Source organism: Lactuca virosa, chromosome 4 (genome assembly GCF_052849685.1).
Source record: "Lactuca virosa cultivar CGN04683 chromosome 4, Lactuca_virosa_CGN04683_v6, whole genome shotgun sequence".
Taxonomy (NCBI): Eukaryota; Viridiplantae; Streptophyta; class Magnoliopsida; order Asterales; family Asteraceae; genus Lactuca; species Lactuca virosa.
The window spans coordinates 90,469,127-90,486,109 of NC_136429.1; positions in this window are offsets into that span (position 1 = coordinate 90,469,127).

The following is a 16,983-nucleotide window of genomic DNA, read 5'->3' on the forward strand; positions in this document are numbered from 1 at the left end:
AGATATTCTTTTAATATTAAAATTTAGTTTATATATGATTACACTTTAGGTTTGATATTTATTTAACCTTATTAACCAACTTATAATCATTATTAGAAAGAAATTGAAAAATCATAGCAGTTTCAAATGAATGTGGTGAAAGGAAAAATATATGAGAGTTTTAAATGAATGTGGTGAAAGAAAAAATGTTTCATTATATATATATATATATATATATATATATATATATATATATATATATATATATATATATATATATATATATATATATATATATTTGGAATTAGGCTTTACATATCTTAAAAGAAATTAATGGTTTTCAGAATCATCGTCTTTCCCATCCCCGCTGATAGAACATATCGAAAACAAAGAGTGGAAGTCTTGAAACCATTCAGTTTTTCATTTTTAAATGAGTTATTTATGTATACAACATTATATTAAATATTACATTTGCCGGTCGTGAACAATTAATATCTCACAATTCTTGTGTTGAAGATAGTGGTCGGTTGGACTATTTTTTGCCGTTAAAACACATATTCGCCGGTCCGTTGGAGATCGTCTTAGGTGCTGTTTATTTTTTCGAAGAGAAATTTCATTAAGTCTGCGGACCACCTCTGCAATTCTCTGTAGCAGAAGAGGTGGAACAAACGGCTGCAGCCTGTAATAAGAAGCGTGTTTGTTTTTTAACATCTGCAGACTGCTGCAGTAAACTGAATTTTAAATAAACTAATTTTATAAACTGAAAATAGTTTTCAACACCGAAATTTTAATAATTTTAGTCTTAAAACATTGAAAGAATACTAAAAAGAACATGTAAAAAAACAAAAATATAAAACTTTTTAAAAAAAACTTTAAAAAATATAAAAGAAGCTAACATTATTCTAGAAAAAAACTAATTGTAAAAAACATAAAAAAAGAAAATAAAAAAAAAATTAAGAAAGTATTGCAAACGATGTTTACAAAATTCGTAAAAAATTACACACGTTAAAAAAGATACAACTAAAACTAAAAATATTATTAATAGAAAAGGTAAAAAAATTAAAAAAATCAAAGTTTTTTTTTTAAATCAAGTTTAAAAAATTTGTGGGAAACTATAAAAAGAAATTGTATCAAATCCGTAAATAAAAGTTTAAAAAAATCAAAGATTAAAAAAAAATAAGTTATACCAAAATTCTAAAAAAAACACTTGGAAAAAAATGAAGGCTAAAGAGGTTTGAAGAGGCAAGTCAAGTGCTGCGCCCGCAGCACACGCGCAGAGGTTTTGTAGTCTGAAGCCTTCCAAAAAACAAACTGCTGCGAGAGGGAAAGTGCTGCGCGTGTGTTGCGCCGCGCAGCAAAAAGTGGTTTGAAGAAGTTTTTTTAAAAAAACAAACAACACCTTAGTAACTACCAAATGCGCCAATTCTTTTACATGATTATCAATTTTTAATATAAATAACTCGGGTATTTTTATATAAACCAAACAAATTTGAAGTTTTGTCACTAACAAAATGTGATTTATACTTAATTAGATTATGAGAGAACGTATAAAATATAGAATCATAAAACACCGACACAATAATTAAAAGAAAAAAAAGATAAAGTAACAGAAACAAAATTCACGTTATTGATTATATTAAAAATCTAAAAATTAAAATGAAATGTCGGTATATCTTTAATCGTTAAAAGACCTCTTTGTAGACAACATTTTTTTGTTTTATTAGTTGGATGACCTTCTTCGTCACATATTATTACCTTCACGATTTTTTTACTTGTGACGTGCGAAACAACTATATATAACTGACCATGAGTGAAGATGGGTCTATGAAAGTACAATCCAACATTTGATAATGACTGTCCTTGACTTTTGTTAATGGACATAGCAAAAAAAACCAACTACGGGGAATTGACTCTGCTAAAAACGGAAGAGAACTCTTTTATCAGATGGAGTTAACTTCATGTGAGGTATATAAGTAGTTTCATTGAAGAATCTACCAACTATAATTCGTGCCTTAATGACATGTTTTCCAAGCCTAACAATTTGTAACCTAGTACCATTGGATAAACCTTTGGTTTGGTCGATATTACAAAGTAACATGATAGGAACACGTGTTTTTAATATAAGTTTATGTTACAATTCTCCCCCACTTGAACTAAACTTCGTCCTCGAAGTCCGCTGCCGTGAACAACTCAGGGTAATGCTCTCGCGTCTCCGTCTTGAGTTCCCAAGTCCATTCAGAACCTCTCCAATGCTGCCACTGAACCTTGACCAAAGACACAACCTTGTTGCGCAAGGCCTTCGTCTTTCGATCCAAGATTGCCACTGGTCTCTCTACATATGTTAGTCGATCATCAACCTGAATATCATCTACAGGAACAAATGCTGAATCATCAGCTACACACTTCCAAAGCTGAAAAACATGGAAGATGTTGTGAACATGACTGAGCTCCTCAAGCAAATCCAACCTATAAGCTACCTTGCCAACCATGGCAATCACTCGAAATGACCCAATATACCAGGGCCCCAACTTGCCCCTCTTCTTGAAGCATATTGCACCCTTGTAGGGTGATACCTTCAGCAAAACCATGTTGTCGACCTGGAACTCCAACTCAGATCGACGCTTGTCTGCATACCTTTTCTTCCAACTCTGAGTTGTCTGTAGTCTCTATTTAATTTGCTGAATAAGGTATGTCGTATGAAGGACTACCTCAATCCTTCCCATGACTCTGTGACCGACCTCTCCCCAACAAACTGGGGTATGACACTTTCTCCCATAGAGAAGCTTGAATGGCGGTGCATCGATACTGGAGTGATAGTTGTTGTTGTATGAGAACTCAACTAAGTGAAGGTAGGAGTCCCAACTCCCACCGAAATCTATGACACAAGCTCTCAACATGTCCTCAAGTGTCTAAACGGTTCGCTTACTCTGACCGTCAGTATGCGGATGATAAACAGTGCTTAGATGGAACCTCGTACCCAATTCTTCGTGGAACTTCTGCCAAAAACAAGAAGTGAACTGAACATCTCGATTAGATACAATAGAGACTAGAATAGCATGCCGAGCAACAATCTCGCGCACATATAAATCGGCCAATGAGCTCTCTCGAATGGCTAGAAAGTGGGCACTCTTGGTCAGACGATCTACTATAACTCATATCGCGTCGTATCCCTTAGCCGTCCAAGGTAACTTGGTGATGAAATCCATAGTAATATGTTCCCATTTCCACATAGGAACCTCCAATGGCCGCAACTTGCCATGTGGTCTCTGGTGCTCGACCTTGGCCATCTGATAGGTCAAGCACCTATTGACATACCAGGCTATCTCTCTCTTCATGCACAACCACTAGTAACTAAGTATCAAATCCCGATACATCTTGGTGGCTCCAGGGTGTATTGAAACCCTGGACTTGTGTGCCTCCTACATCACGGTCTGCCTATTCCCACAAAAGTCTGGCACCCAAACCCGACCACACCGGGTCAATAATCCATGGTGGTCAGTAGCAAACTTATCAATCTCACCCCTGATCCTCTCCTGTTTCTAATGCTCCTTCTTGACCCCCTTGGCATGCACCTCCTTAATCAAATCCAGAAGTGGCGAAACAATCGAAATCCTTATATATAAACTCCCAACGGAGGAACTAGTCGACTTGCGGCTCAAGGCATCAACGACCACATTCGCTTTTCCCGGGTGGTACAGAATCTCGCGGTTATAGTCCTTGACCACGTCAAGCCACTTACGTTGTCTCATGTTCAGATTCGGCTGATCCATGAGGTATCTCAAACCAGGGGCGTAGCTAAGCTTCAAGAAGGTAGGTCCTAGGACCTTCCTTTTTTTTTAAAATACAACAAATATATATATAGAAAATATGAAGGACCTATCTCATTTTTGCTAAAAGACCTACCTATTTTAGTTTTATTTACATAAGGAATTTTAGTTTTATTTACATAAGGAACCATGTGGAACCATGTGGTTTTTGGTTCTAGATTCGCCACTGTCTCAAACTCTTGTGATCTGTGTAGATAGTACACCGGACCCCATACAAATAACGCCACCAAATCTTGAGAGTAAACACCACTGCTCCCAACTCCAAAACATGAGTCGGATAATGAACCTCATGCGGTTTTAGCTGCTGAGAATCATAAGAAATAATGCTCCTTCGCTGCATAAGAAGTTCCCCCAAACCGGTGATGGAAGCATCACAATAAACCACAAAATCCTCAACACCCTCCGTAAGCATCACTGGGGCCTCAACACCCTCCCGAAGGGTCAAATACTAGGGCCTCACATAACTTCCGCCCAGAGTCTCTAACGCAGCCTGCTACTTTGGCTCCCTACGGAAATCCATGCCCTTCCTCGTCAGACGAGTGAGGGGTACAAACACCTTACAGAACCTGAATCAACCTACGATTATACCCGACTAATCCTAGAAAACTCCTGATCTCCGAGGGAGACTTCGGAACCTCCCACTACATCACGACCTCAATCTTGTCTGTGTCAACCAAAATACCGTTCTGGTTAATGAGATGTCCCAAGAACCGGACCTCTCGTAACCAAAACTCACACTTCGAGAACTTGGCATAAATCCATTCCCACCTCAAAACTCCTAGAAGCTATCGAAGGTGCTCCTCATGCCGCTCCCTGGTCTTGGAATAGACCAGGATATCATCAATAAAAAACAATGACTGATTGATCGAGCATCGAATTGCATACCCGATTCATCAAGTCCATAAATGACGCAGGCGCATTGGAGCCCAAATGACATCACCACAAACTCGTAATGATCATAATGAGTCTGGAACGTGCTCTTCTCCACGTCCTCCTCTCTAACCCTCATCTGATGATACCCCGACCTCAAATCAATCTTGGAGAACCAAGATGCACCCTGCAACTAATCGAAGAGGTCATCAATCCGTGGAAGTGGGTAATGGTTCTTCACCGTCAACTTGTTCAACTCCCGGTAATTAATGCACATCCGATGTGAACCATCCATCTTATTAAAAATAAGATCGGTGCTCCCCAAGACGAACTGATCGGTCTAATAAACTGATTGCCCAACAGATCCTGAAGCTAAAAGGACTATTATTGCATCTCCGGTGGTGCCAGTCAGTACAACGCCTTATCAATATGGGTCGCACCGGGGACCAAATCGATCCTGAACTCAACCTGCCTCTCAAGAGGCACACCAGGTAACTCCTCCGGGAACACATTAGTCAACTCTCTAACAACAGGCACATCCGAAACCGAAACCTCCTTCCCAACCCGGGTGTCAACCATATACGCAAGATAACCCATACACCCGTGCTGCAGATACTGTCGATCCTTGCAGCAGAACAAAAGGTTGATCCAATCCTGGTACCCTCTCCATAAATAGTCAGTTCTCCCCCACTTGGGGTTCGAACTACTACCCACTGACCCTCGTAGTCAATCATATCCCCAAACCTACTCAACAAATCCATCCCTACTATCACGCACACATCTCCCATGGCGATAGGAATCAAATCAATCCGATAAGGCACCCCAAAAATCTCCAAGACACAACCCTAATAAACGCTAGATGCAGAAACCCCGAGTTCGTCGGCGATAGAAACCCGCAACGGACACTCTAACTCTCTAAGAGTCATATCAAAACTCCTACTGAAATACTGAGACACGAAAGACCGAATCATACCCGAGTCAAAAAGCACAAGAGCAGACAAGGAGTTCACTAAGAAGGTACGTAACAGGAATACAATCATAAGCATACAAATAGATATCATGACATAATAATAAATAAAAACATACCAGTAACGACGTCTGGTGCCGCCCTGGCTTCCTATGCCATAAGCTAGAAAGCACGACCCGAGCCCTTGGGGGAGTCGCCCTTCCCAGACGTCCATCCGTGATTCGAGGGGTAACAGTAGCTAGTGCCTGCACTGGCCTGGAGGCAAGTAAGGGACACTGAGCCTTCACATGGCCCACCTAATCGCAATGGTAGTAAATCCTAGCGCTCGGTACTGGGTCTTGCTGATGAAAATCCTTGACATAATGCCCCTCACTACCACATTTGTGGCACCCACATGAAGATCCGCAAGCACCATAATGAACCTTGCCGAACTTGCCACAAGTGCGGTCCCTCAGATCTCCTGATAATGAATCAACGGCTTTGAAACGCTTTGCTGAAGGCTGAGACTGAACCAGAGCCTAATGTTGCTCCCTTGTCTGCGTCTTTATCTCAATCTCTCACCTCCTCACGGAATCCTGAAGCTCAGAGAGGGTACTGTATCGTTGTGTGGACACAAACTGTCGAATATTCATTTTGAGCATGCTCAAGTACCGAGTCATTAGAGACTGCTCCAAAGCAGCAAACTCATGGCAGAAAAGAGCCCTCTCCGTGAACATCTTGGTGATCTTCGTTACCGTCTCAGTCGTCTACCTCAGATCCAAGTACTCCTGAGCTAATCTCTCCCTCTCCACTAGGGGAAGATATCTCGTACAGAACATCTCCTAGAACTACTCAAAAGTAACCGCAACCCTCTGCTCAGGAGTGTATGAACCAATTACCAATCTCCACCAATCCTTAGCCCCCAACTGGAGAAGGTTCAGGGTGCACTTTACCTTCTGGTCAGCAGAGCAAAAGCATGTGAAGAAACAACCTTCCACATCAGACAGCTACCTCATCGTCACAGTCGGGTCCCTGACCCCATCAAACTCCGGGGGCTTTGTATTGTCGAAGTACTGGTACTGGAAATATCTTTCCCCTTGAATCCCCGCAGTAGCAACGACCACGATAGCTGCAACAACAACAGCCTCAGAAAGTGAAGCATAACAATCATCTAATAACTCAATCATGGCGATCTTGATAGACCCAAACAATTCCGGAATAGATCCCCGGGCAACAGTAACCACCTCAGCGGCAATCAACTCTCGTATCAGATTATCAGTCAACCCTGGCCTACCCTGGCCACCAGCTCCAGATCCCGAACCTCTCGTCTCCATCATTCTTAAAATAAACCAAAACATATCAGAAAGGCCACAATACATATTTCTACAATCATATGATGAGACCGAACCCTCGGGGTCTGTGACTTCCTTGCTATGCGTACGGGTCCTGTGCTTTCAATAGTACGGATATGCATACATTCTATCCTCACTCTCTCGAGAGTGGCTAATCATTCCTCATCTCGACTGCTTACACTCATACTCACCCATGAAACTTCCACCAACCATGCATCCGCTCGTGCATGCTAATCATACATAACGTTGGATCCTATAGACAGTCAAATACTTGATTCTACTCTAAGCTCACAACCAAACAAGAAACAAGAAATAAAGCTAAACCAAACATTCTTAGGCTATAGAATCTTATTTATGTACAACTATGATGCACATACTAAGCAACTACAGTAATGATGTCAATTCCATTTAGCACATAAGAAGTCCTCCTAGGCTAGAAGGCATCATATATCAGACAATTCTATCATGCAATTTCTGAAGATCCCTACCCTACCACTAGCATGCAGTTCCATCATACGTATCAATAACTAATAACAGTGTAGATAACTTGGGGTATACTTTTCTTGCCCCGACTGATCGTACACATCACACATCGCATCCTTCCTTGGTTACTTTTGTTTTTTTCTTTGAAAACCATTTGAAAACTTTTTCAATTCCTTAGTTTGAGTCTGGATTCACACGAGCGTTCATCCAATTCTCTCAAACCAGGGATCTGATACAAATTAGTAACATCCAAAAATCAGAGTAAAGTTTTAATTTTCCAAAACAACCCCAAGACAATAATTGTTTACAAAAAAACATTGTTTCAAAATTATAATTCATAAATCAGAGTATCCCAAAATCCAATAACATAAAATCCAAAGGATGTGCATGATCATGCATTCACCTTGCCACGATCACATGAAGTACCCGAAACAATAAACTAAAACTGTAAGCCAAAGCTTAGTGAGTTCCCTCAAAGTACCACCACACAAACATATAACCAAACAGATACTGGCTCCACAACCTCCTGGTTGGATTACCCCTGGCCCACAACCTTCTGGTTGGAATGCCCCGGCCCACAACCTTCCGGTTGGAATGCCTAATACATATTGGGTCCACAAACTCCTGGGTGGACTACCCCTGGCCCAAAACCTTTCTGTTTGGAATGCCCCGACCCATAACCTTTCGGTTAGAATGCCCCGTTCTATTAACTGACAACACAAAGCAGTACAGTCTAAAGCCCAACATACCATGTCGACATGTACATAACAAATAACAAATATCCATCAACAGATAATCATATAACCAATCATCAGACAAACATGTAGATCTATAGATCACTACAACATAGCAACATCCTATATACCAAGACACAGATCTAACAGTTCACTACAACATACCAACATCCTATATACCAGGATACATAATATAGTGGGCCGACATTGGTGCCTACGACCCACAAGTACAGTGAGGAAAAACTCACCTCTCAGTCTGAACATATAGCTGAATAGGTCACTACTCTGAATATCAGCTCTACCAGTCACATATACATCAAATAGTGACAAATCTCAACTACAACTCAAAATACCCTTAGGTCAAACTTGATCAAATCCTGGTCAAAGCCAAAAAGTCAAAAAGTCAACCGAGTTAACTCAGCTAAGTACGCCCAACGTACTCAACTTGTACGCTTAGCGTACTCAAGTCTTGACGAGAATCGGGGTCGTTGACCTCGTACGCGCAACATACCTGGAGTACGCCCAACGTACGTAACTGCCTTCTTTCCCTTCTATTAAGAGCTTAATCATTTAGGTGCTGTTTGTTTTTTCTGATGCAAAATGTCTGCAGTCTGCGGACCACATCTGTAGACCTCTGCAGTAGAAGAGGTGGACAAAACGTCTGCAGTTTGAAAAAAGAAGACTGTTTTTTTAACATCTGCGGGCTACTAAAATAAACTGGAATCTAAATGAACTGAATTTTTTAAACTTCAAAGTGATTTTTTAATATTTTTATGACTTTGTTATAAATAATTAACAAATCTAGATCAACTTTTATCTATTATTGTATAAAAATAAAAATAAAAATGGTATGAATTAACGTATATATTTGATAAAAACCAACAACTTTGGTTGCAAAGTTATAACTAAACATTATAATTAGGGATCAAAGAATTTGATACATAAATGGATGGAAATAAACTTCGATTTTTTCAATTAAATCCATGAAAAACGTACCATAAATATTTTCTCGAGAAATTGACGATACTGTATTAAATAATGTTTTACAAAATTTGGCAAAAAAATATAAGAATATATTATGATTTTTTTTTCATATATATATAAACAACTTCAACGACTATTATTGTAATAAATCTTTATTTATAAATTTGTCAAAAATATCATGTTTGTATCGTCGAACGTTTTTTTTAAGTTTTGTAATTTTTTTTCAAATTGTTTATCATTAATAAAGTTGGAAAAAATATAAATCAAAAAATAAAACTTAAAAAAAATGAAGATATATGTGTTTTTTTTAAGCTAGAAGATGTCTGAAGATGTTAGAAGACTTTGGTCCACATCTGCGCCAAGAAGAGGGCGCGCAGACATTTTTAGGTCTGCAGTCTTCAAAAAAAACAAACAGTCTGCGAAGGCTAATGTCTGCGCGTGGTTTGCGTGGCGCAGACAGAAGAGGCCACACAGATCTGCAGACAAAAAACAAACACCACCTTAATCTCTTTCGTCCAAAGCCCAGATCTAGTCCTCAAATGATGTCCTTAACCATAAAGTTTCCAACTTTATAGTCTTGCATGGCTATTAAGTGCTCAATACAAAAAACCCTAACTTCTTAACTCATTAAGAAATCATAGTTCATGCATGGAAGGAAACTGATGACCAAGATTGCATTTTTATGCTTCTAAACACTCCAAAACGTCTGAAAGGACACTTATATGAATTAGAGTAACTCCTACTCATAATACCAAGCTTATGGGACCAAAAAGAACACAAATCCATGGCTAAACAAGATCTAAGTAAAACTTCATCAAGATCAAAATTTTTTACCTCCAAATGGTTTCAAATGATGATGTGATTCTAGATCTAAAATTCTCCACTCTTTTAAGATGGTTTTCTCTTCCTTCTTCCTCCTTCAAGAACACCAAAATACACACTTAAGGTCAAGATTGCTTCATACAAGAGATTAGGGTTAGATAGGGTTGAGTTGCAGGATGGAGGCTGATGAATGAAAGGGTTTTGATGCTATAAAGGTGTTTAAATAAGGTCCAATCCCTAAAAATTAGGGTTTGGGATTCTGCCACGTACACCCAGTGTACTCATGCAGTCTCCAAAATTACAAAAATACTATTAAGGACCAATTTGCAAACAATTCTTATACTAAGGGCATAATCTGAATACCTGGAGATCAAGACGTTACACTCCCTTCCTCTAAACCCTAAAATCGAAACCGTAGCCCTTGAGAGTGATTTTTGAAGCCTTTGAGTGATTTTTGAGTGTTCTTGATGGCGAGGGAAGATCATTAAAGAAGTGGTGGTGCACTCAAGCCATTGGATCCAAAATTTACACATCATTATTCAACTCCAAAAGGTATAAAGTTCATACCTCGAGGCTTTCTTGGTTAGATCTTGTTTATGCTTAATTTTTTGCTCATTTTGTCCTAAAACCTTGATCTTTCTGAGTATGGAATACTCCATAGCATTTGAGCTGTCCTTTCAGACCTTTTAGGGTGCATAGTGTCAAAAAAAAAAATGCAAGCTTGGTCCTTTCCTTTCATCCATGCATGAGTTATGGGGTTTTGGTGATGTTGGAAGTTAGGGTTTTAGGATTAAGCTCTCTTTAGCCATGCAAAGGCATAAAGTCAGAGACTTTATGGATTAGGACATCTTTTAGGGTTAGATCTGAGGTTGGGTTAAGGTCTCTCAATGATTAAGACCTTAAAAGTTGGATTTTGAGTTGAGATTGCCTACCCCGAGTGTAAAACTGGCTAGACCCAGCGTAGCCAGTTGCGAACCCGTTTCGTTCAGCCTTGTGCTCTACGCCCAACATAGAGCTGAGTACGTAGTATGTAAGGTCAAAATGTCGACCTTTGACTTTCTTTGACTTTTTACTAATTGTGCCTTTAGGTGAATTTGTGAGGGTTTTGGTCTTGGAAGGGGAAAAATGGTCTTTTGCCATAATTGTGGATTAGACTTGGCGTGGGACTAGTGGAGTATGGAAAATTACCTAAATCGTTAATTAGGGTTAATTGGTGTAATTAATAGGCGGAGTCTAGTTTCGACAGTTCGGGTGTGAGTTCTATCAGTTATCTGTGCGAGGTGAGTTTCCTCACTATTCTTACCTGTGTGGTAGAATATATGTGTCGATCAACTAGGTCTATCTGTTGTTACTATCATATGTGTTACTGTGTGTGTTGAGACTTCGGGTAGTCTCCAGGATTGCTGATAATCCATAGGGCGTGTTGTTTGCCTATTGAGACTTCGGGTAGTCTCTAGGGTTGCTAATAACGCAGAACTGTTTATTTTGTGTTGGGTTGTACGTGGTATTTTGGGGAACTCAGTAAACTTCGTGCTCACAATTGTTGATTAAATGTGTTTCAGGTACTTTTGAGGATCGCGGGAAAGCGAATGCTTGATTGTATACATTCGCCTGCAGTTTATGATTCCAGATATTTTGGGATACTCTGATATTTCGATGATGATTTGTATTTGACACTTGTGATTTTCTTGGGATGGTTTTTATGAACAATGTTTTTTTATTGAATTTTAAAATAAGAAAATTTGGTTGGAAAGTTTGGATGTTACAAAAATAATCTATATACAAAGAAACAACTTCCCAAAATTAGATTTGTTATATGATTGAAATGCAATAGGGTAAAGACATCTTTTATTTGTACCGATAAAAGAAGTTGTTGTATGGATATAATACCTTTGCTTATTCCAGTAAATCTACTATGATTGTTACCATTGACATCATTTTTAACATTTGAAGTAGAAGACATACATATTTGTGTCTTTTTTTTGTAGAATTTGGTCTGGCTCTTTTTTTCTTTTCTATAGAGTTAGTGGTTGTACAAATTGCCGTGTATTTATTAGAAGAGCTTTGTGCATAACTAATATTCAAAAAAATGTATAACTACATGTATTAATAAATAGATAATTACGTACCTGGATGATGAAGTGGATCAATATTACTACATAAGCGTTCAACCTGAACAATATTTCTACTTGAAGGTTCAACAAAATCTTTATTCAAGTCAAAAAATATGGAATATCTTTTGTATTAAACTGTTTCCGTTTCCCTCTTGTGGAATGAATTGTGTTTGTTGTTCTGAATTGTAGTCTGGTTGTTGGAAACAGCTGAAGCATTAGAGAACGTGGAAACTTGTGTTGGTAATGTTTGTGAAGGAATTTTGAAAGATGAGAAAAAGATATAAAATCAAATATAATGTAATAAATTTATGATCAAATAAAGAAACATATGTAATAAACAGTAATAACGGGAATAGGAAAAGTATGTAACAACTAGTAATGAAAGAATAGGAAAAGTATAACTAGAGTTCTGATGCGTGTTAACAACATTAAAAGTTGTGGCATTTTGATTTGTATGCTGATTTGAAACTGCCGACGTATATGGTAGGCTTACAACTGTTCATTGGTTACTTTAACAGTTAATATATTGGGAAATGAAAATTGTGGTTATATGATTTAAAATGTGGATGTAAATATAATATAAAAATAATTATTAATAATTTACCTTGACCGATGATTTGTGAAAGTGGAGTCCTTGATGAAATAAATGTCGGTTGCATATTCGGGTGTATCATGGCATGAGACAAGGATTCCGAAAGTAATTTGACAAACTTTCGAATAACTCGACAATTAGGGGGTATGAAGTAATTATTTTCTAAAAATGAAAATTCATATCACAAAGGTGGGGAAATATATAAAAAATAATGAAAAGTACAATACATAAACAAATATAAAAAAAACAAAACTGCAATAAAAAAAGACATAACATATAAGAAAATGTACATTTGTGAGAAATTCTTTGTATTGTTGAATGTGATGGTGTTTTTATAGCACTGGATGAAGAGGGTGCAAAAACTAAAAAATAGTATATATATCAAACATTCAAATATGATATTAAAGGAAAAAAAAGACTTATACAAATTGAATATTATAGACATCTATGTATTAAAAATATAATGATAATAATAAAATGTGAATTTTACCGTTTGTGATGTTGGACAGTAGTGTGGCTGGGGATGATTTTGATTTGATGGTTCCATTGTTCGGAATCATATTGGTTGTAGTCTGTAAGAGGTAAGGAGAAATATGATTGTAATTTTCTGGTACAGACAATCGGTTTAATGGTGATGTAGGCATTTGGTTGGGATTTGGGCAATAGGTGTGTGGTAAAACATAACTCACAACATTTTTATGCTTTTTTTCTAGAAGCAAAATGAAATGTCACTCATTTCTATATGTTTTTTGTAGTGTCTGTTTTTGGTTATATCATACATATATAATGATATTGATGATTTCTAAATTTGTATATAAGGAAATTACTCAATATAATTGTTGAAACAATGTATGAATTAATTTATGTAAACAGTTATGGATTTGGTTATATCATACATATATATATAATGATATTGATGATTTCTAAATTTGTATATAAGGAAATTACTCAATATAATTGTTGAAACAATGTATGAATTAATTTATGTAAACAGTTATGGAGGGAATTAATGTAGTTTACAAAAATAGTTTTAGAATAGATTTTGTAAGGTTTTATTTTGTTACTATATGCAAAACCACGGCCGATCCATTGATTTTTCATACCCGAGGTGAGATGAAGAAATGATGCCCATATATTTGTATCGAACAATGCACCAAAAGTTTACATAACATAAATTTATTAAACATAAGCACAGTAAATTTTTTAATTAATTAAATTTCATATTAATACAACATTACATTGATACCCTTCAAAAGTAAACACACTACCAATACATTATACATTTCCACCGATTGAAAATCTACCTCACACTATCTACCATAACAAAGCCTTAAGACTTTCTAACTAAAAAATAGAACAAGATATTAATAATTGATTAAATTCACAATATCTACAATAACAAAGCCTCAAGTCTTTCTAACTTAAAAACAAAACAAGATATTAATAATTGATTAAATAAAGAGGAATAATCAAATTTAAACTTTTAAGGACTAAATATATAACCGGTAATACTTATATGTTAATCAAGTTCATTTAACAATATCTTTCTCATTAGAGAAAGATGGTAGATATACTATTTTAGTTATGTCTACATGAAACTAAAATAACCAAAAAATATGAATGCTTTATAGAATTATAGAAGCAGTTTTGAACTCCAAATATTCAAATGGTCAAGTACTCAGGTGACAGTAGGTTTCAAAATCACAACATATTCAGACATATTACTTTAACTATAAGAATCTTCAAAACAAAAATACAAAACTTAGTATTTAAAACATCAAACTAATCAAATAAAAAACAATCATATATATATATATATATATATATATATATATATATATATATATATATATATATATAGGGAAGGGTTATATGGAATACAAAAAACCCTAAAAATCATAAAAATGCATAAAAAAAATACTTAGAGATCACAAAACTTTTTTTTTGAGTTTATATATGAAAAAATCTCTGAAAAAAAATCGGTTTTTTTTTTCAAACATTTTTTCAGCGAATTTGAAAAAAAAGCTGCGATTTTTTCATTTATAAAGTCAAAAAAAGTTTTGTAATCTCTAAGTATTTTTTTTATGTATTTTTATGATTTTTAGGGTTTTTTTGTTTTCCATATATATATATATATATATATATATATATATATATATATATATATATATATATATATATATATAACATTTACCAAGAAGGCAATGAAATAAAAAATCCTTATAATTCGAACTCTAAGTCTCCAGGAATTTTCGATTTATAACTGCGAAGCCGACCAAGAACTCAAAAAATTTGGGCATACTGAAAGAGAAAAGTAAACCTGAATGAGAAGACAAATATGAAGTTAAAAACATGAATAGATGAACTCCAGACCTCTATAAATCAGAAATCAAAACACATAAAAATACCTCCAGCTTTCAAACAAAATTTGAACTTTAGAGTTTAGATAAAAGATAACTCAGATTAATTCGAGAGAAGATCAGAAAGATAAAATACATATTTAATAGATACCGAGAAATAAGAGTTAAGAATAATGCAATAGAAAAAAATACCTCTAGAAGCCTGAAGCAAACTTTGAACTCCAATTCTGAAGTCTTGAACTCTTGTCTTCACTCTTCACTCTTCAAATTAAAAAGTCAATAGTAGCACTGTAGCAGAACTTAAAAACCGGGATTTATTCGCATATTGTATCCAGAAATCGATAAAATGAGAGAACATATCAACTATTAAGGAATTGAATGGGTAAAAAAAAAGATTAAATGGGGGAGGGCATCAACTATCATCCATGGATGGTATACAAAAATCGCCAAATCGAGACCAAAATTCTCAATTAAAGAGAGATATCGTCTTTTACTTTTAGAAATTGAACGCTTGGTCTGCTGAAATACCAAATACGATTGGAATGTGGGAGACTGAAGTGTATAACCGTATTGAAGAATCAGGAGGTTAGAGATAGATACCGATAGGAAATTCATCGTCTTCTACATTGTGATTATTGCATCTTCGTTTTCCAATGTGATTTTAGTTTTCGTGCCCTTGCTTTCCTACCTCGATTGAAGAATCATCGATGAGACTGATAATCCAACACTTCAACACCAGTTTAACAGCCGCGTTTACCTATAAGGCTTGTGGGTGGGTGTGCTCTCATATTTGCTACGGTGGGCCGCGTGCACATTCTTACTAAAAGTTGTTATTTGGTAGGTACGGGTTGTCATACTTGCCATGCTACCTACTTTTTCTTAAATATACAAAATAAATCTTTTAAACATAACAATTTTTAAAAAACTAAAAATTCATTAAACTTAAAATAAAAACATAGAAAATCAAAATAACAACAAACACACACAAAAATAGAATTTAAAATTAAAAACATACAAACTATAATTAATTTATATTAAAAATAATCAATTTAACCAACTTAATATAAAACTACAATTTCATTAAAATTCAACAAAAAATACAACAAACACATCCAAAAAAAATACAAAAAAAAAAAAAAAACTTAGAAAAATAAATTTACAACAAGTAAAAACATCATATAATTGAAAATGGGGACACAAAGAATATTAATAACAATTAACTTATATAGAATTAGTTTACTTGAATTAATATTAAATATGAAAGGGAATAAGTTAAATGATAATTTTTATAAAGTTGAAGGGTTAATATTATATTTTCAAGCTGAGTTTAGGGTAGAAAGTGAAGCAAAAGAGAACTCATAGGGATCTTTACTGTAACTTTCCAATTGAAAAAACATTTCTCTGTCATCGGCGTTTGGTCACCGAATTGCCGAGCCGAGCTCGGCATCCCGAGTACTCGGCCCGGTGTGCGCCAAACCTGCCGAGCTCCTTGCCGAGCCCATACCGTCCAAGCTAAGAGATTGGGCTAAAATTAATCCCCTTTTTCCTTGTTGCCCTGGACATTTGCCCAAGTCGTCCGTGTATTGAAACACATATGTAATAAAAAATACTGGTTTTGGAGAAGAAATTTATAACTTACAAATCTTGAAGACATGTGATAAAATATGCAACAGATCTTGACCCATATATGTATCAGTTTCTTTGTGACAACATGGTAAGAGTATCATGTTGCAACGATGAACCATTTATGTCTTGTATCATAAAAGGTTAAATCGATAATTAGCTTTAAAAAGGACTTAACTGATAACAAATTAAAGATGTATATTGAATTACAGATTTAAAGTCAACTTGTAGGAATTCATGATTTTTGCTGGTGCATCATTTAAAATTAAAGTGTACAAAAAATAAATCCTACAAAAT